Here is a 22331-nt window from a genome sequence, read left to right as displayed (position 1 = left end):
ATCCAAGCCTGGGTTGCTACTGAGGGTCATGTCTAGGTTCATGGACCTGCTGCATTTGGGGTCTGTGTTGACGTCCATGGTTCATGTTACTACAGTGGGTTATTGGAACCATGCATGTTGAAATCCAAGAGCCATGCCAGTCACTGGCCCCACACCTCACTGAACACTACAGCAGGAGAGCTGTCCCTGCCCCTCATGGGAGAGCTGGCCCCTGCACTAGGAGGAGATAGCTCAACCCCTCACCACAGGCATGAAAGATCTGGCCCTGATGGCTTGGGAGAGCTGGTTCTGTCCCTCACCTGAGGAGGCTGGGGGCAATCCCAGTGGCCTGGACTGATCAGTTCAGCTACCACCCAGGCCCACATCCTGGGTCTTAGGTTGTCCCACCTTAACATCTACCTCATCTATGACCTGCTGGAGCCCGTGAAGGGACTGGTCCTGCAGAATTATAGCCATAGGATTTCCATGACTCAGAGCAATAGCAGCATAGCCAAGAGGAATTTTGGTGAGGGTTCAGTGATGAGGGTGTCCCAGAGGTCACAAGCCTTGAACTAGACCAATGACTCATTGCAATGAATATTTGTGGGCGGGGCTGTTTGGACTAATGGTACATTGTGTGACACACCACAGTTCCCACTGTCACTAGGACAAATGAAGAGGTGTTGGAGAGGTGGGAAAGACAGAGGAGCAAGGTGGCTTTTTTTGCTTGTTTTGTTTTCAAATATGTGGCAGGGGTACAGAAGGACTAGGAGGTGTGTAGAATTGGGGTGCATGTTGTGAAATTTCCCCAAAAAACTAATAAAGAATTATGTTGTAGAAAACAAAAAGATGTAGATTTCTCAGCTACCTCTCCAGCACCATATCTGCCTGTGTGCAACCATGCTTCCTGCCATGATGATAATGAACTAAACTCCTGAACTGTAAGTCAGTCCCAATTAAATACTGTCCTTTCTAAGAATTGCCATGGCCATTGTGTCTCTTTAAGCAAGAGAAACCATAACTAAGTCAGAAGTTGGTACTAAGGACTCAGGTAATTCTGTGATAAGCCTGACACTTTTGTTTGGAAGAATGTGGACTTTGGATTAGGAAAGCAGTTGAATGCTTTAAGTGGGGATTAATGAACCATATTAGTAGAAGCATGAAAGACAGTGGTACTGAGGGTGATTTGATCTGTAGGGGCCTGGATCAAGAGGTTTGAGAGAAGACTATTAGTCTGTGGCCTACAGACAATTGTTGTGATATTTTGGCAAAGAATGTAGCTGCTTTCTTTCTGCCCTTATTCAAAAAATATGCCTGAGGCTAAATTGAAGAGTTTTGGTTAGCAGCTTTGGCAGAAAAGTTTCATAGAGAGCCTGGTGCTGGGTCTGCTGCTTGGTTATTAGTGGCCATGCGTATGCAGACTATAGTGAAAAGGAGCAAGCCAGTAAGCAGCATTCCCTCATGGCTTTGCATCAGCTCCTGCCTCTAGGTTCCTGCCCTGTTTGAGTTCTTTTTATTCGCTTGTTTGTTTGTTTTGTTTTTTGTTTTTTTTAACTATAACTCCATGTTCTTATTCTAGTCCAAATACAGAGTCAGCCTCTCTTCCAAGAAAGCATATTAAGTAGAAATAGCTTCTGGGGGGGGTCACAAAAATGGCCTAAAGGATGTTCATAGCACCAGGTTGCCTTTTCTTTCAATCATTCAATTGACCAAGCTAAGAAATAAGTATTGGTGAAAGAAAGATATCACAAATTTTGAATATCATCTATTTGAACGTAAGCCTAAAATGTTCTTTTTTTCCCATATTTCTTATTTAACTTTTTACACATATCACTCTCATTTCCCTCTCCCTTCCCTCTCCCCCAATCCTCCTAACCCCTCACCCCCATTCCATCCCTCCTCCTCTCCCCAGGGAGGGCAAGGGCTTCCATGAGGGATTATCAGAGTCTGTCACATCATCCTGGGAAGGGCCTAGGTTCTTCCACATGTGTCCAGGCTGAGAGAGCATCCATCCACGTGGTATGGGTTCCCAGAATCCCTCTGTATGCCAGGAATAAATACTGCTCCACTCTCCAAGGTCCCACAGATTGCCAAGGCCTCCTCTCTGTCACCCAGGTTTGGTGGGAGGGATATCTGGATCAGTCCCATGCTCGTCCCTCAGTCATCAGTCTGGGGTTCATGTGTTCCTTTTTGTTTAGGTCAGCTGCCTCTGTGGGTTTCACCAGCCTGATCTTGATTCCTTTGGTCATAACTCTTCTTTGCAACTGGGTTCCAGGAGTTCAATTCGGTTCACAGCTGTGGGTGTCTGCCTCTGCTTCCATCAGCCACTGGATGAGAGTTCTAGGATGGCATATAAGGTAGTCATCATTCTCATTATCATGGGAGGGCATTTAAGGTAGCCTTAATGCCAATTGGTGTCATTCTTGTAGATCTGTGAAGATCTATCTCACTAGTGCCAGATCGCTCCTCCAACTTATAATGGCTCCCTCTTTTTTTGGTATCTCCCATCCTTTTCTCCTCTATTCTTACACTGGCTCAACCTTCCTGCTCTTCCATGTCCTCCTCTCACCTCCTCTTTTCTCCCTCTCTTTCTCCCATCTCCTTCTGCCCTCCCTTTCTCCCCACCCCAATACAATTAGGAGATCTCATCCCATAACCCTTCTCCGGGTTACCATGCATATCTGTCTTAGGGTACTTCCTGCACCACAGACTCTCTGGCGGTGGGATTGTGGGCTGCCAATGCCCTGCTCCTTGTCTAAAATCCATATATGAGTAAGTACATACCATGCTTGTCTTTTTGTGACTGGATTACCTCACTCAGGATGGTTTCTTCTCGTGCTATCCATTTGCCTACAAATTTCAAGATTCCATTTTGTTTTCCACTGAGTAGTACTCCATTGTGTAAATGTACCACATTTTCTCTATCCACTCTTCATTTGAGGGGCATCTAGGTTCTTTCCAGGTTCTGGTTATTACAAACAATGCTGCTATGAATATAGTTGAGCAGATGTCCTTATTGTGTGAGGGTACATCTTTTGGGTATATGCCTGAGTGGAATTGCTGGATCTTGTGGTAGAATGATTTCCATTTTCCTGAGGAATCTCCATACAGATCTCCAAAGTGGCTGCACAAGTTGGCATTCCCACCAGCAGTGGAAGAGTGTATCCCTTTCTCCACATCCTCTCCAGCATAAACACTCATTAGTGTTTGTGATTTTAGCCATTCTGATGGGAGTGAGAGTTGTTTTGATTTGCATTTCCCGGATGGCTAAGGATGTTGAGCACTTTCTCAAGTGTCTCTTGGCCATTTTGGACTCCTCTATTGAGAATTCTCTATTTGGTTCTGTGGCCCATTTTTAAATTGGATCCTTTGGTGTTTTGGAGACTTGCTTCTTGAGTTCTTTGTAATTTTTGGAGATCAGCCCTCTATCAGATGTGGGGTTAGTGAATATCTTTTCCCATTCTGTGGGCTGTCATTTTGTCTTGTTGACTGTGTCCTTTGCCTTACAGAAGCTTATTAGTTTCAGGGGGTCCCATGTATTAATTGTTGACCTCAGTGTCTGTGCTACTGGTGTTATGTTCAGGAAGTGGTCTCCTGTACCAATTCATTCAAGGGTACTTCCCACTTTCTCCTTTAAGAGATTCAGTGTGGCTGGATTGATGTTGAGGTCTTTGATCCATTTGAACTTAAGTTTTGTGCATGGTGATAGATAAGGATCTATCTGTTGTCTTTTACATGCCAGCATCCAGTTAGTCCATCACCATTTGTTGAAGATGCTTTCTTTTTTCCATTATATAGTTTTAACTTCTTTGTCAAAGATCAGATGTTCAATGATGTGTGGGTTGATATCAGGGTCCTCGATACGATTCCATTAGTCTACCTGCCTGTTTTTGTGCCAATACCAAGCTGTTTTCAGAACTCTAGCTCTATAATAGAGGTTAAAGTCAGGGATGGTGATGCCTCCGGAAGTTCCTTTATTGTACAGGGTTGCCTTGGCTATCCTGGGTCTTTTGTTTTTCCATATAAAGTTGAAGATTGTCCTTTCGAGGTCGGTGGAAAATTGTGCTGGTATTTTGATAGGGATTGCATTGAATCTGTAGATTGCTTTTGGTAAGATTGCCATTTTTACTATGTTGATCCTACCTACCCAAGAGCATGGGAGATCTTTCCATTTTCTGGTATCTTCTTTAATTTCTTTCTTTAAAGACTCAAAGTTCTTGTGATACATGTCTTTCACCTGTTTGATTAGAGTTACCCCAGGATATTTTATGGTGTTTGTGGCTATTGTAAAGGGTGATGTTTCTCTGATTTCTTTCTCATCCCTTTTATCATCTGTATATGGTAGGGCTACTGATTTTTTTGAGTTAATTTTGTATCCTGCCACTTTGCTGAAGGTGTTTATCAGCTGTAGGAGTTCCCTGTAGAATTCTTTGGGTCGCTTACATAGACTATCATATCATCTGCAAATAGTGAAAGTTTGACTTCTTCCTTTCCAATTTGTATCCCCTTGGTTTCCTTTTGTTGTCTTATTGCTCTAGCTAGAACTTCAAGTACAATATTGAAGAGATATGGAGAGAGTGGACATCATTGTCTTGTTCCTCATTTTAGTTTGATGCTGTCTGTTGGTTTGCTGTATATAGCTTTTATTATGTTTGGTATGTTTCTGTTATACCTGATCTCTCCAAGAACTTTATCATGAATGGGTGTTTAATTTTGTCAAAGGCTTTTTCAGAATCTAGTGAGATGATCAGTCTTTTTCAGATTGTTTATATGGGGGATGACATTGATGAATTTTATATATTGAACCATCCCTGCATCCCTGGGATGAAGCCTACTTGATCATGGTGTGTGATTTTTCTGATGTGTTCTTGGATTCGATTTGCCAATATTTTATTGAGAATTTTTGCATCAATGTTCATGAGGGAGATTGGTCTGTAATTCCCTATCTTGGTTGTGTCTTTGTGTGGTTTGGGTACTAATGTAATTGTAGCCTCGTACAAAGAATTTGGCAGTGATCTTTCTGCTTCTATTGTGTGGAACAATTTGAAGAGTATTGGTATTAGTTCTTCCTTGAATTTTTGGTAGAATTCCAAACTGGCCCTGGACTTTTTTTGGTTGGAAGACATTTTATGGCTGCTTCTGTTTCTTTAGGGGTTATAGATCTGTTTAAATTGTTTATCTCTTCTTGATTTAATTTTGGTAAGTGATATCTATCCAGAAAATGATCCATTTCCTTCAGATTTTCCATTTTAGTGGAGTACAGAGTTTCAAAGTATGACCTGATGATTCTTTGGATTTCCCCAGTGTCTGTTGTTATGTCCCCCTTTTCATTTCTGATTTTGTTAATTAGCATGTTCTCTCTCTGTCTTTTGGTTAGGTTTGATAAAGGTTTGTCTTGTTGATTTTCTCAAAGAACCAACTCTGTTTCATTGATTCTTTGTATTGTTTCCTTTGTTTCTACTTTATTGATTTCAGCTCTCAATTTGATTATTTCCTGGCTTCTACTCCTCCTGGGTGAGTTTGCTTCTTTTTGTTCTAGAGCTTTCAGGTGTTCTGTTAATTCTCTAGTGTGGCAATTCTCCAGTTTCTTCATGTGGGCACTTAGTGCTATGAATTTTCCTCTTAGAACTGCTTTCAAAGTATCCCAAATTTTTGGATGTGTTGTGCCTTCATTTTCAGTGAATTCTAGGAAGTCTTTTATTTCTTTCTTTACCTAGGGGTGATGCAATTGAGCATTGTTCAATTTCCATGAGTTTGTGAGGTTTCTGCAATTTGTGTTGACGTTGAATTCTAATTTTAAGCCGTGGTGGTCCTAAAGGATACTGGGGGTAATTCCAATTTTTTTTTGTATCTGTTGAGGCTTGCTTTACTACCAAGTATGTGGTCGATTTTAGAGAAGGTTCTGTGTGGTGCTGAGAAGAAGGTATATTCTTTTGTGATTGGGTGGAATGTTCTATAGATGTCTGTTAAACCCAATTGGGTCATAACTTCTATTAGTTTCATTGTTTCTTTGTTAAGTTTCTGTCTGGTGGACCTGTCCAGTGGTGAGAGTAGGGTGAATGTCTCCCACTATAAGTGTGTGGGGTTTAATGTATGATTTGAATTGTAGTAATGTTTCTTTTATGAATGTGGGTGCCTTTATATTTGGGGCATATATGTTCAGAATTGAGACTTCTTCCTGATGGAGTTTTCCTATGATGAATATGAAATGACCTTCTTCATTTCTTTTGATTAATTTTAGTTTGAAGTCTATTTTGTTAGATATTAGGATAGCTACACCCACTTGCTTCTTATGTCCATTTGATTGGAAAGTCTTTCCCCAACCCTTAACCTTGAGGTAGCATCTGTCTTTGAAATTGAGATGTGTTTCTTGTATGCAGCAGAAGGATGGATTCTGTCTTCGTATCCATTCAGTTAGCCTGTGTCTTTTTATAGGTGAGTTAAGACCATTGATATTCAGGGATATTAATGAACATTGATTGTTGATTCTTGTTTGCTTTGGATCCGTTTTTGGTGGTGGTTTTATGTGTGAGTTTTTCTTCTATTTCTGATTTCTGGTAAAGTTACATTATCTATTGCCCATGTTATTTTGAGTGTAGTTAACTTCCTTGGGTCGGAGTCTTCCTTCTAGGACTTTCTGTAGGGCTGGATTTGTGGATACGTATTGCATAAATCTGGTTTTGTCATGGAATATCTTGTTTTCTCCATCTATAGTGATTGAGAGTTTTGCTGGGAATAGTAGTCTGGCCTGGAATCTGTGGTCTCTTGGTGTTTGTAGAATGTTTATCCAGGACCTTCTGGCTTTCATAGTTTCCATGGAGAAGTCGGGTGTAATTTTGATAGGTTTGCCTTTATATGTTACTTGGCCTTTTTCCTTTGCTGCTTTTAATATTTGTTCTTTATTCTGTATATTTGGTGTTTTGATTATTATGTGGCAAGGGGACTTTTTTTTTGGTCCAGTCTATTTGGTGTTTGGTAAGCTTCTTGTAGTTTCATAGGCATTGCCTTCTTCAGGTTGGGAAAGTTTTCTTCTATGATTTTGTTGAATATTTTTTCTTCCCCTTTGAAGGTGGTTTTTCTTCGCCTTCTTCTATACCTATTTTTCTAGATTTGGTCTTTTCATGGTGTACCATATTTCCTGGATATTTTGTGTTAAGGATTTGTTGGATTTAAGACTTTCTTTTGTCAATGAATCTATTTCCTCTAGTTTATCTTCAGTGAATGAGATTCTGTCTTCCAGCTCTTGTATTCTGTTAGTTATGTTTGCATCTGTAGTTCTTGATTGTTTATTCAGCTTTTTGATTTCCATCATTACCTCAGTTTGTGGTTTTCTTATTGTCTCCATTTTGGTTTTCAGGTCTTGAACTGTTTTAATTGTTTCCTTCATCTGTTTGATTGTTTTTTCTTGGTTTTCCTTGCTTTCTTTAAGATATTTGTTGATTTCTTGCATTTTTTGGTTTGTGTTTTCTTCCATTTCTTTAAGGGATTTTTTCATGTCCTCTTTGAGGGCCTCTATCACTTTCAGGAGGTTGTTTTGAAGGTCATTCTTTTCTGTTTCATCTGTGATGATATGTTCAGGTTTTGCTGGTGTAGAGTTTCTAGATTCCGGTGGTGTCATACTGGTTCCTCTGTTGTTGGCTGTGTTTTTATATTGCCTTCTTCCCATTCTTTCTTTTAGGGGGAGCTCGTGGGGTCTCTTTTTCTTCTGGTGGGTTTGGGTCTAAGGATCCTTTCTAGTGTGTTCAAGCAGGTCCAATACTTATTGGGTGCAGGTGGATCTGGGACACTCTCAAGCACTGGACAGAGACAGAGGGGACTAAAGACTCAAGCACAGAGCAGGGGCTCAAGCACAGGGCAGAGAATGGAGGTCACTGAAGACTGAGGTGTGGCCAGACTCAGGGTGATCCTTCTGGGATGGGCAGTTCCTCTTTAGGTGCAGAAAATGCCCAGGGAGACACAAGCAGGGGGATGTAGGGAGTTGGGGCTCAGAGTAGGGCCCCACTCACCTTAAGCACAGAACAAGGACCGGAAGGCACTGAAGATTGAGGTGGGGGCAGACTTAGGGTGGTCCTTCAGGGCAGAGCAGGTCCTCTCTTAAGTCCCTGTTCGAGTTCTTATCCTGGCTTTCTTTAGTGATGGACTTCAGTGTGGAAGTGTAAGCCCTTTATTCCCCAACTTGCTTTTGGTCATGGTGTTCCATCATAGAAGCAGAAACCCTAACTAAGACCCTAGTGTATTCATCTTCTAACGTAAATAGCTCTGGCCTTACCAAATAGGAGTCTTCCACATATGATATGAATTGAAAGAGAAACAAGTGCAGCCATTTATTTGAAATTGTTCCCTTCCACTGGTAGTAACTAAAGATCCTTGTAGTCAAATATTTATATACTGTCTTAAAAATATTAATGATTCCAATAGAGGTCAAGCCTACCTATCAGATGGAACATTTCTCTCCATGTTTTGACAAGGTGTCCCCAGTCCGCTGAGTTCCCCCACCCCACTTCAGGAAAAGAATGAAGTCTGTAGAAATCTTAGCTTTTTCCTTATGTGTTTCTCTTACTAGTTTAGCAGTAGCAGATGGTCAAGCATGAGAAGAGAAAATAGGAACTGGTTATGTTTACCCTTTCCCTCTATCATCTCTTTATACCAATCTAACACATTAGAATTAACAGTCCAGTTCTCCAGAAGATGAGGTAGAAGATCAGGTTTCTTCTTAGCCCTGTCTCTTCCAAACTCCCAAATCTATCTTACCAGTAACCCAGTAGTCCTTTTCATATCTTTATGACTGGATACATCAGGATGAATCATTTGGAATTGTAACTATACATAAATATCTAGAACCCTACAGATGGGTAGCTTTCAGATTTCAGTCTCTTCCAACTGATTTTTAACTGAACTTATTTATGTGAAGGGCAGACGATGTAGGGATACCATAAAGAAGTAGCCTTCTTCTGAGAGATAGCATAAGGCGGCTAATGGCATACATGCTTACTTTGGTAATTTTTTATAAAGAAAATTATCTTTGTGCTCTTAGTTTCTCATCTATGAAATAAGTTTAATAACTCTGTAAGTCAACTGCTGGTTTGTCTTTAAGTCCATCTCTGTATTTCTCTGTTCACTTGGGAGAGCTTATTTCCTGGGACCTCTTATCACTGGACCCCTTATGCAGCGTTAGCCAATAGGAAGTCTTGACAGAAGGTAGGAGGGCAAATGAAAGGGAAGGCTTGATCTGTGCCCATACCACCCTGAGCATGCCTGATGTCATAAGCTAAGTAGGGTTGGACCCAGTTAAGATTGGGATAGGGGGAAGAGAGGTGGCAGGCAACCCTTCTTCTTCCTGTGGTATACTGGTTGTAGTCTCCACTAGTGCCTACCAAATAGCCCCCCTCCATGGTCTCAACTCCTATGTGACGTCTTCATGGCAGTTGTGACTGATTTTAGTTGGTTCTGGCTTTTGGGCACTACAGACTATCTTCATTCATTGTCTCTCTAGCCTCAGGGTTGATGGCATCTTCTTGGTTTGCTGATCACTGAGCTGCCTCACAGCTTCAGGTCTCTCAGCATTTCTGTCATATACACACAGTTGTGTCCTTGTATTCAATTTCTATATTAGAAAGACCTAAAGAAGTTTCTGTTTTCCTGTAGGTACCCCGAATAATTATTAAAGGTAACGAACCCAAAAGGAGGACTGAGCTAAGGTTTGTAAATGTTTAATATTGTTCCAGAACACAGCTCGTGTTGAGTAGATAGTGACTGTCAACACTGACCTTCCTCACCAATGATTCAGAGAGCATTGTACGTGAATTTTGTCTTTCTTTTAATCTTAGTGGTTAAAATATGACATCACTTAGAGAAATCTGAAATGGTCACATCTGCTAGGAAAGACTACTGAGCATATCTAGCTCATATGCAGTCTCCTGTTTCCATAGAAACCAAGCAGAGAAAATTTGTTAAAGGAAGCTTAGAAAATAGGTATATTCAGGTCTGTGTGATTATTTCTCAAACCCTTTAGCACATAAGCAGGCTGCTATTACTGTTATCCTATTGTCTACCTAGTATCTTTTTTTTTCCTTGTAAGATGCAAGAAACCCAGGATCTTTTCCTATGAGGAAGATAACACAAAGTATAGTATTTCTTTGCCCCAGCACAGTCCCTATCACAGCCTCAGTAGCAGTGATTCCAGGGTTACTATCATTGTTCATATCTCTCACATAGCTGGATAAACCCACCTCATTATCTTGTGGCTGTCCAAATGTTGTTTATTGTTTTCTGTTAAGATTCAAGAGCAAATAACTGAAATATTATGTTAAGCAAAATTTTTGACTGCAGGGGGACCAATTGAAATCCCAATTACCATCCTGGCAGTAGGAGCTCAGCTGGAATGAAAAATATTAAATTTCTCTGTGTTGGAGTTGGGAAGCAGGAAGGATTCTTGGGTCATTTGATTACAAGCCAAATCCTCAAAATCCCTCTTTAGCCATCAGAGCTGGTGGCAGTAGCAAGGGAGACAGCTCTGAGTCAGATCTGGCAGAATTTGAATCAATAGCCAGGCAATCTTGCTTCAATTTCCAAGCAATTTTAAATCTTTCTCTTTCAAATGCCTTGAGGAAGAAGGGATTTGGAGGATGGGAGGGAAATGCAAGCATTTAGAATACCAAGGTGAACTTTACTTTTCTGTCAAAAGATTCTTAGTGTTCCCAGAGGTATTCTCAGGACACTGGAAAGGCTGTGTTGTCCTGGGCACCAGCCAGAAGGACCCTCTGCCTCCACAACAGCCTTTCTTGAACAGTTTCTATGGCTAAGTGCATGCTTAGTTTAAGTGGTTAAAGCACAGAGAAAATCAAACATAGTGAAATGGACTTAAGAGCTTGTGACTGGATTTCAATGTGGAGGGAAGAATGGATGAATAGATGGAGTTGTGGGCTTGCTGTCAGAGGCATTGGGATAATCTTGCTGCATCAACTTTCAAGCCGTGTGACCCTGAATAAATAATTTCATTCATTTATTTATTTTTCACGGGTGACTTGGGACAGAGTGCATGTCTCAGCACAAACATTGGCAGAAATCGGAAAGGCTTGCTTGGTGAGTACATGGCGCTCATACAGACATCAGATCACTGGTGAGACAGCACTGAGAACTGTACTGCTGTGACAATGACATTGTGTAAACAAACCATGAAACCCTTTCCTTATGGGCTGCTTATGGAAGAGGGTGAGAGGGAGCTGATGTTTTTCCCCAATGGCAGTGAAAAGAATGCTAACTCAGAGCCGGGCGGTGGTGGCGCACGCCTTTAATCCCAGCACTCGGGAGGCAGAGCAGGCAGATCTCTGTGAGTTCGAGGCTGGGCTGGACCGATAGCCTCCAAAACAATACAGAGAAACCCTGTCTCGTAAAAACCAAAAAAAAAAAAAAAAAAAAAAAAAAAAAACAACAACAAAAAAAACAGAATGCTAACTCAGAACCACAAAATCCATCCCTCCTGGGTGGACTGTCTGTAGCCCCCAGTAGGTGGAGTTGCTATAGGCCATCCTTACTTGTTTTAGGGTGACTTTTTTGTTCATACTTTCTGAAGTTACATGTAAGAATGTTGGATGTAGCTGAAGTCTTTGAAGGCATATAGCAGTTTCTCTCTGCTCCTCTTTCCTAAGAGTAACCTAAAAGCCAAATGCTCTCTCACTGGACTTTTGTTTTTTAAAGAAAGACACGTCTGCTTTATTATTGGGTTAAAAATATAGAACTTCACATGGAATCTAGGAGTGAAGACTCCATCAGGCTGACCTTGGTTGCCATGACATCCAGACAGCCATTTAACCCACTCTAAGAACAGTCATCCCAAAGGGAGCTAGGTGAATCTCAAATGTGCTATCATTTATGTTCCTTCATGGTGAAGATCTCTGCAATTGCCAGTGATCTAATCCTCCCAACAGGCCTGAGCAGGCAGATCAATACTATTATCCCCTTTAGTGCACAGTATTATTACCCACTTTCAGGCTCATTATCTACCAGCCAATTATTTCATCTTTAAAGTCACATCAGTGTCTTATTGTAGCAATGGCCACTTTGTGGTTGTGACTTTGTGTTATCCATGAAACACTAAAACTGCTCTAACAAGATCAAGTGAGGCCAGAACGTGGGTAGGTAATATAAGAAATGTTGGGAGGCTGAATAACAGCAGAATTTAAGGAGTCTATGCAAGGTGCCTCAGGCAGGGAGCTCTACCACCTGCCTACTCACCCAATGGCCTTGAAACATCCCTTCTGTCTGAGGTCCTGCCAGTTAGGGAAACTACCCTAACTTTAGCTTCTTATTCTTTTTTCTCTTTCACAGAATAGTTGGGGCGAAATGAGACAATTTCTTAGAAATGCATTAGAGAAGTGAAATGGTGTGTATCAAAGTAAGAAAAGAAAAGGAGCGCCATTCAGGTCATAGTGCCAACAGAGGAACTCAAGAGTCTGCTTGGATGGGTGTTTTTAAAGAGTTAAAGAGGAGGCATTTCTATGAGTTCAAGGCCAGCCTGGTCTATACATTGAGTTACAGGACAGCCAGGGCTATGTAGAGAGACCCTGTCTAAAAAAATAAAAAGAAGAAATTCTAATCATGAAGAATTTAAGACTTATTTGAAATCATCCAGTGAGACAAATGGGCAGACTCTAAGGTCATGTTACCAACTCATATCTACTTGTGTTAGGTTCTCCCAGGAAGTCTGATGGCTGTTTGATTATTCCAGAGTCTAGAGCTCCCTGTCTTTACCCTCCCAGGACCTAAGATGTTCATGAAAACCGTGGATCTCATTCTCAGAAATGACTTCCCTAAGGGTGGAGCAGATGACTCTTCATCAACATCTGGGTGAGTAAACACAAACTGAGCTACATCATCATCCTTTTGGAGGTTGGAATGTTATTTATTGATTGATTTTTGAGACAGGGTATGCATCTTTGGCTGATCTGGAACTTTATAGATAGATCAAGCTAACCTCAAATTCAAAGAGGTCTGCCTGCCTCTGTCTCCCAAATTCTGGGATTAAAGATGTGCACCACCATACCTGATCCATGGATAGTGGAATTCTTAATTGTCACCGAGCTCAATTTCTCTTCAAGAGCATTCTGGAGTTTCTCCTTTCCAGAAAGACTGAGATCTATGAAGAGGCTTATTATTACAGTTAGGGAGTCAGGGAGTTCTTTGTCAACAACAGCCTACTTTCCTCAGGTTGCCAACCTCTGCTTTTAGACAACCCCTGTGCTGAGGTAGGAGGAGACACAGAAGAAGCTCTGGATGCTGGCCCACTGACTTGGCACATGTAGCAACAAAGAACAAAAGACCCTAACTCAAACAAGGTGGAATGGAAGGACCAACAGCTGAGAGGGTCCTCTGATCTTCACGTGCACACCATGGCATAAGCACACTCACAGATCAACACACACACACACACACACACACACACACACACACCACGCACATATATGCACAAATGCTCACACATGCACACATGATTACATATGGATACACATACACACAAGAAAACAAAACAATGAATATTTAGGATCTTAACTATTTTGTGTAATCATTATATAGTCCATATTTATTTTGGAAGTTCTATTTGTATATAACTTATTGTGGTCATTTGACAATTTGACCTATGAAGTCAATGTGGCATTTCTTGCGTGAAGCAAAACAAACTCTTTGTGAAGGTCAGCTATGCAGGGAACATAGATTAGCTGCATCAGGGTTCTGTTCTCCTAGGAAATGAGGAGGAGTTGTCAATGGTGGAATCTTTTTGGGACATCAGTCTCTGGGCACTGATATTGCTCTTCCTCTTCAATTCCATCCTGGAAGTGAGCATCCAGGGTCTCTGTTAGAATCCATGAGCTACACCCAGTCTTAATCCCTTTTGATTCTTTCTGGATATATGTACCTGGCAACTTAAAGGTACCAAGTTCAAAGGACATGGTAGGACCATTGTCTAGGCAGCGATGGGACCCACAATGGAGTAGGAGGAAAGAAATGAGTTCCAGATGTCAAGTGATAACATAGCATCAGAGAGGTCACCCAAGCTGTGCTTCTGAAAAACTCTGGGTTCCCAGTGAGTTTCTGGGATATAAGTAGGTGGCCCGAGCCTGGTGTGTGGAGCTGCCCAGGGCTGGGAATTGGGACACTGACCAATGAGTTCTCTTTCTCCTGCAAAGTAGCTGTTTTGTGAGATAAGATCTCATGATGTTGCTCAGGTTAGCCTCAATTTTATAAACTCAAGTGGGCCTCTTGCACTACCCTCCAAATTCTGGGACTACTGGACTATTCTTGTGACTGGCCAGAGAAATATTTAATTTTTTCCAAATGCTCAAACCAAAACATATAATATTGCAATCACATCGGAAATGGTTGTATAAATGTTTTTAAAACCTGCAACTACATACTATAATAATGTATGTTTATGTTATCTGTGCATATTATGGATTGAATTTAGAATGCTAAGCATGCATTCTGTCACTGTGTTGATCTCTTGATTTCAGCCCATATTCATTTATTATTTTTAACGTTTAAAGTGGTTGAATAAAATAATAGGTCTAGGAATGATATTATAGCTTAGCCAGTAGGATATATCCTAACCTGTGTGAGCATTGGGCTCAAGTCTCAGCACCATATATGCTGGGTATGGTGGTGCACAGCTGTAATTCTAGCACTTGAGGAAATAGAAGTATCAATTTAAAGTCACCCTCGGCTGCCCAGAAAATTCAAACCCAATGTAGGTTTTGTGAGCCCCTTATGAAAAATGACAAAAATTAATGCTCTAACAATTGTGCTAAGTTTGAAAAGTGATATAAAGTGACATCTTAAGACATGTGGCAACTGAGGATATCTGAGAATTCTGTCCTGTGGTTTGTTGTCTTCATTCATAATTGAAGCAAATACCAATCCTTAGTTACAACAGAGATAGTCAGAATTTTTCTGTATAGGTCCTGACCATAAACAGTGTGAGCTTCATCAGCCAGATGGTCTCTGTCAGCAAATATTCAACTCTTTCAATGCATGTGAAAGCAGTCTCACGTAATATGTAAATGAATGGACATAGCTATATTTTAATAAAGTTTTATTATAGACAGTCAAATTTGAATTTCATATAATTTTCACATGTCCTGAAATAATATTCTTTATTTTAATTGTGTTTTCCATCCATTTGAAAATGTAAGAAAATATTCATGGCTCACAGGCTAGGAAAAAAAAGTAGGTGCTGAGGAGCCAGATTTGGTTTGTGGGCCATAGTGTGCTGACCAGTGAGTCAGAGTGAGTCAGAATAATGGTGCAATCTTTAGATACCATCTAGGTTTTGAGAGATGCAGTCCCAGAGGAAATGGAGGAACTCAAAAGACCCCTGAGAGTGAAGTTTAGTCTAGCACAAGTCCAGACTCAGGAATGGCTCGGCGTAGAGAATTGGGGCCAGAGGAAGGCCTTCCAGGAGAACTGGTGACATAGATTACAGTTCCCACTGCTTGATGAATAAAGGCTCAAAAACATTCACTGCTACAGCCACAACCATGGTTCACTTTAGTAACTGGCTTTTCTTTAGTGACCAGCATACGGCCTGGTACATAGAAGACATTCAAATACCATATGTTAAGTGAATGACAAGAGCTATCCAAAGCTTTGTATGTGGAATCAACAGGAGTTGAAGCTTCAGGAGAGGAGGAGGAGCGCTGAAAAGGGTTGCCGTTCCTGGGCAGTACTTCTTTCTCCCTGACTGCGGTGATGTCTGCAAATCAGAGTCCACGATTCTAAGTCCCAGTCCACGTGCTGAAAGCCAGGCATAAAGACAACAGTGTGTTTTCACTATGCTCTTTACTTTCCCCATACACACAAAATATTGTTAATACTAGTCTCCTATATTCAGTAAGATCATATGACAGAATTCTGTCCAGTACAATATTGAAGGAAGTAATATACATTACTTCCAGTCTTGGCTCTTAGCAAGTCTAAAAATTTTCCATTCACACTTAACTTTCTCCATGTTCCTCATAGAATAGAGTTCAAGATATTAGATACTAGAGCCACATGATGGTAGAGTTGGGCACCCCAGTATGTCCTTCTGGAGGTTGAGAAGTCACCCAACTTTCCCAGACTGTGATAAAATTTTTAAGTTGCTGATTGCTGATTTTTTTTTGCAGTAACATAACATCCTACCTGAGAATGTACTTCGTTTTCAAGGTCAAAGGGAATTCATATTTCTTAAAAGAAGCGATCTTCGAGTTCTCTAGACATAGGCCCTGAGGCTCTAATTCAAGTACAAGTGGCTATATGTGAGGTGTAGGAAGTACAAGCAGGAGGGTAGGGAGTATGTTGGGAATGTGAGGAACTAGAAAGGGTGTTACCCAGTCAGCTACTTCCCACTGGAGCTTACTCCTGTGGGGTAACTGAACCACAGTAAAATGCAAACCTCGAAGTTCTCCCATCAAAGTGGATGAGGCCAGCGTATGACTACATCACTTCTGCCAGTCATTGATCTGGGGCTATTGGGAATCAGGGGGTTAATAGCCCAGCCAAGAGGTTAATGATGATTAGGCGAAGGCGGATGGGGGAAGAGGCACACAAGGGCGATTGGAACTGGGGTGGAATATGCCGAAGTTGTGATGGCTCAAGAACATGGGTGGGGACCAGTAGCATCTGTACAAATTATTTCACACATACACACACACACACACACACACACACACACACACACACACACACACACACACACGCACAGGTATTTCTGTGGCAGTTCAGGTCACCATGGCTCTGATTTCACTCAGTTGAGCCCTCTGCTCTCTGATAGAAACAGTTTGAATACAGTTATGGTAGAGCAACCAAGAACATCAAAACATAGCCTTGCTGTGCTTAGTTTTTTTTCCTCTCTTTAGACCTCTCAACTGTTCTTATGTCTCAGTTTCCCCACCTGTAAAATCCGTGTCCTCTTCCAACTCTAAAATTGCAACTCCATCATCTTCCAGCTTGAACACTGGCCTGTGTGCCTGTTAATGAGAGTCTCTCCAGTTACTGGGGTGGAGAGGAAGCATGAGACCAGAGCAGAGAGGGAAGGCTTATGTATGAGAAGTTTTCCGGGCACTAGAAGGTAGGAAATTATGAAAATTGAAATGAGCTAACTGGGGCACTAGTTGAATTTTTTCAGGACATTTAGCTGGGGTTTAAACCTTGATAAACTCACTAAATACCTCATGGACCAAAAGATATACATTTGAGGGAAGAATACAGGTTATAGTGTGATTTTAATTTCTGCTCAGGAGACTGTATTATTTAGTGTTAAGGAGACTCTTGGCTAATTCCAAGGTAGCTTCAGGGTAAGATGGGAAGTCCTGAACTGAGATCTGATAGTATTCCCAATGGGTAGTGTGTTTGGCTTCATACTTTCTTGATTTGTTTAGCCCCATGGAGTAACAAGACAAAGAACAAAGGATGGAGACTGATACACTCTAAGTTCCAGTCAAGCTTTAACATTCTGTATGTTTAAAAATTGAACCTCCAAGATATGCAGTAGAGGGAAGACTGTGGAGTCTCCATGATATCACTTCACTTCCTTTCTGTTTAAATCCCAGGGCAAGGGTCATCTGTGTAGTACATCAGTCAGCCGGGAGTAGGCTTTGCTTAGCTTAGAGCCATTTTCCTGAGTAATTTCCTCCATCCCAGAGACATGAACATGGAGGAACCTTGTGAACCCTAGTGCTCCTAACCACAGATGGTTAAACTAATTAAGAACACTTGGAAACTGTCTTCTTTAGATACTGGCTTAGAATTGAGAAACTTAAATGGTGCCTGTCTTGTCCCTTGGAGTGGATGTGGTATTTAAGGATGAGACTCTGATCCTGTCTTCAGTAAGGGATGTGTAGAGTTTTCTCTTCACTAACTCAGTTGAGTGTAGAGTTAACTGGATGCCCCCACTTATGCAAGCTCCCCTCCCTTTCTTCACCTGTTTCCATGCTTTTAGTTCTCGTATTCACTAATTGCTAGGATTTCTTCTCACTGGCTCATGTTTTCCTGTTTACTGGCATTTTTTTTTTCAGAGTTCCCTATCCTGTTCCAGTGATCACTCTGCTTCTGTGTATTTTTAAAGTTTTATTTTATTTTTTAATTGTAATTGTAAGTATGGGTATGTACATATGAGTTCAGGCATCTACAGAGACAAGAAGAGTTGGAACCCTAGGAACTGGTGTTACAGGAAGTTCTGAGACACCTCGTGTGGGTGCTGGGAATTGAACTTTAGTCCTCTGCAAAAGCGGAAAGCACTCTTAATAGCTGAGTTTCTGTATCTTTATAAAAAATATTTTGAGCTGGACAGCAGTTGTATATACCTTTAACCCTAGCTCCGGGAAAATACAGCCAGGCAGATGTCTGAATTCAAGGACAGCCTGGGCTACACAAGGAAACTGTCTCAAAAAACAAAACAACTTACTGTCATATAGTACAGATACTTCCTCTTTGTCTCAAAATTATAGATCTTATAATCAAATTCTCAAATTCCTTCAAAGTATTCTGGAATTTTTTATTGGAAACACATTGAACTTAGAGATTAATTTAATAAGAATTGATATTTTGTACTAAGCTCTTTTCTCTAACAACATGCATATTTCTTAACTTATTAAAATATATTATTTGATGTCTTTTAATTGTTGCTTTTAGACAACTTCTCATTATGCAGCCAGGCTGGCCTCCAACTCAATTCTGAGAGATATGGATGTGCATCAACATACCAGGTTGGAGGAGGTGTGTCACTGGGAGTGGGCTTTGAGGTTTCAAAAGTCTACACAAGGCTCAGTTTCCCTCCCTCCTCCCCTCCCCCTTCCCCCCCACGTGTGCATGCATGTTTGCATAGATCAGAATGTGAAGTCCTCAGCCGCTTCTCTAGCACCATGCCTTCCTGTCTGCCGCCCTGCTCCCTGATCCTCTGAAACTGTAAGCGAGCCCTCAGTTAAATTCTTTCTTTTTTAAGAGTTGTCTTGGTCATAGTGTCTCCTCACAGCAATAGAAAAGTAACTATGACAGAAGTTGGTACTAGGAGTGGAGTATACATTCATGTAAGGTCATAGGTGGTCATTAGGCATCTTCCTCTATTGCCGTCCACCATATTTGTTAAGACAAAGAGTCCCTCACTGAACTTAGAGATCACTGCTTTGGTGAAACTGGCTGACCAGTGAGACCTGGGGAAGTCTACTTCCTAGTGCTGGAATTACATATGTTCACTGCTGTGCCTGGCTTTTTACATGGCTGCTGAGGATCCAATCTCATGTTCTCATGCTTTACAGTACATAACTTTACCGACAGAGCCATCTCTCCAGCCCTAACTTTTTTGAATGCATAAAATTCTATACATTTTCATGTATTTTTAAAGGTTAGTTTAGAGATCTTTACAATTTTGTTGCTATATTGGCTGACATTTTATTTTCTGTTGATTCTTGCTGTTTCTCCCAAAGTAGAAGAAATGGGGTAGTCATAAACCTTGCCATTCATTGCTTCAGGGCAAAGGCATATGCTTTTATAATATAAGTGGGAAGTGTCTAAGGTGTGGTCTTAGCAAAACTGAAATAAGGCTGTGTTGTGTGATATTTTGTTTGTGTTCTGACAAATAAAGCTTGCTTGGAGTCAGAGAGGAGAGCTAGCTACTAGTTAACCATAGAGGTCTGGAGGGCTGTACAGAGAGGAGACAGGAAGTGATGAGGCCAGGCAGAGGGAGGATCTAGGCCTTTTTCAATGGAGAAGTGGAAGAGGTAGGAAGCAACTGTGGCTGCTCCTCTGCCTCTCTGATCTTTCTGGTTTCACCCCAATTTCTGACTCCTGGTCAGAATCTTACTGGTAAGATTAATTGGACTAACACTTCAAAGCTGTCAGCTTATATGGGAACCTCATATTACACATTTAATGAAAGCTTCTAACCAACTGAGCTCTGTGTCTCTGGAGGTCAACGGCCGATGCATCACAAGAATTGAGAACTCTTGAACTAGGATGACTTTAAGAGTCATCTAGTTCACCTTCTGGGTGCTCTTATCTTTTCTGTGGCTTATTCGTTTTGTGTCTGGCCAGCAGCCATGTGACTTTCTCAGAGATGTGACATCCACCACTTGTGAAAGAGCCCAGCCCGAATCAGTGGGCTCCTTTGCCTACCTGCGGAAACAGTAACACTTTCCCCATTGTATCTCTTTATTATGCTCTGACTATATATACTTCTGAATAGTGGTTCTTCATTTTATACTGCAGTGATTGCTCTTGTATCTGGTGTACTTATAGAGCTATGTCTTTGGGGAGTCAACCATGACTTAATGCATCTATTTCTTTGTTTATTTATTTAAATTCTCACAGTCTAGCAGGTTCTTGGTACCTAGTAGACACCAAAGGACAACAAATAAATAAGTCTTCTACAGAATACTTCTCATGTACCTTTTCTGATTCTTCTGGTGCCCTAGTCTCTTGGATTCCCCAGCTGACTGTCCACCTCTGCCCACAATGTGCCTACCTTTCTGAGAGACTACTCATGGACATCTCTCTGAGAAGTACCACAATCACTCATCAGCTTAGGTCTACTTGGCTTCATTCTTGGGTCCCTTTATTGCCTCTCCAGGATATGGCACTTTCCTTATGCTATTTCTATGTGATCTGATTAAGCACTTGTACACTTAGAGATTTTACCACTCCTGCCACTGCTGTGGGTTGTATGACCTGGCATCCCAAGTAACTGCCAAGGGGACAGATGAGTCAACCTGGAAATGGAGGGAAGTTAATTTTTGGAGTTGTCAAATTTCTACCAATGGAAAACAAGCGAGAATAAGTCAAACTCCTTCCTTCTGTTGCCTCCTCTCTCAGACTGGTCCAAGGCACAGATTCACAACATGCCTTTTTAAGTACATCCTTTGTGGGGGCTGCCTCCCTTGCATGGGGACTTTTGATAGCTCTCATCTGAGGCCTACAAGGACAGAGTCTCCCTTGAAGTCCCCAAAACAAGGAAGAAGTACCTGTGGCATGACAAGGCCCCCTACACCTACTTGGCCATGATTGCCTTGATAATTCAGGCCACACCTTTCTACAGGCTGAAGCTGGTCTAGATCATGCATCAGGTCCAGACAGTGTTCCTCTTCTTCAGGGGAGATTACAAGGGCTGGAAGGACTCCATCTGCCACAAATTTTCCTCTAATGGTTACTTCTACAATGTGCCCGAGGACCCTGTGAAGCCTCAGGCCAAGGGCAACTTCTGGGCAGTAGACATGGGCCTGATCCCAGCAGAAGTACTTTGCCTATAGAACACTTCCTTGTGCCGAAGTTGACAGACTCAGGGCACACACAGAACTTTTGTCAAGTGCCTGAACCCCTACGTGCTCCATCCAGGGTAGGTTTCAGCATCAAGTCCCTGCTAGGAGACCCTGGGAGGGAACCAACATGGTCCCAAAAGCCTGCATTAGCTGGACAGAGCAGCTCAGCTCAGGCAGGCACCTGGTCTAAGGGGGATGAACAGGTGTACACTGTACTCCCTAACTCCTCTAAGAAGCTTATGTGCTACCCCACTCCTGCTCCTTTCCTGGGCGCACAAGAATAGAGGGAGAGACTTCCCAAGAGGAAGCCATCAGGCTTTCTTCCCTATCCCTAGATCAAGGCACCTGATCCATGCACTTACATCAGAGTTTTCTCGGATCCCATGTGAGTGTCCATCAGGGAAGCAGAGCTTGCTTCCTTGTGGGGACAGCTACCCACCTCTTACTTGCCCATCTATACTCCCAATGTAGTAATGCCTTTGGCCACACTATCTCCCACTTCTTGTCCCCAGTGCCAATCCTCAACCAGTCCAGTCAGCTGGAGCATTGGTACTGAACCCTAAGGGTCTCTGGAGCTACTCTGTGATGTTATCTAGATTCCTCTTCCAGGGAGTACCACCCAACAAGAGCATCTGTGATGTGTAGGCCAGCCATCCTTGAGGGCCTGGTTATTCCTGCCTCAGGCTGGCCAGTCATGTCTTGATTCTCACATACATAGGGATCAGATGTGGAGAAGCAGGACTCGGGCTCAAGTAGTACCACCTTTCTTGATGTCATCTTCTCAGGCCCTCGTGCCATCCATCTCTCCATCCCTCTGTCACCATACCTTCCCGGTTCCAGGTTGGGGGAAGGAGAGTCAAAAGTGAGTCCAATCTGAAGTCTTGCCCCACCTCCCAGCTGCCTACACCTTTTGGGGAAAGGGCTAGGAAATGAAAGACAGGACCCTTCATGATTTGGGGTGATGGAAATAGGGGAGAGATTAACAGTAAAGGAGTTTACAACATTTTAAAAAAGAACATCCTTTAAGAACAAACAAACATACTGAACAAGTGACCTGCCATGTCTCTCTCT

The 22331-nt window shown here is 41.8% G+C and overlaps 1 pseudogene; it reads left to right on the top strand.

Moving 5' to 3' along the window:
- Window positions 1-21920, top strand: part of LOC101823486 — a 127381-nt pseudogene extending 105461 nt beyond the window's left edge.
- The last annotated feature ends 411 nt before the right edge of the window (window positions 21921-22331 follow it).

This window comes from Mesocricetus auratus, unplaced genomic scaffold (genome assembly GCF_017639785.1).
Source record: "Mesocricetus auratus isolate SY011 unplaced genomic scaffold, BCM_Maur_2.0 Super-Scaffold_100045, whole genome shotgun sequence".
Classification (NCBI taxonomy): Eukaryota; Metazoa; Chordata; class Mammalia; order Rodentia; family Cricetidae; genus Mesocricetus; species Mesocricetus auratus.
Note: the sequence above shows the minus strand (reverse complement) of the source record. Positions and strands in the feature narration are given on the sequence as shown.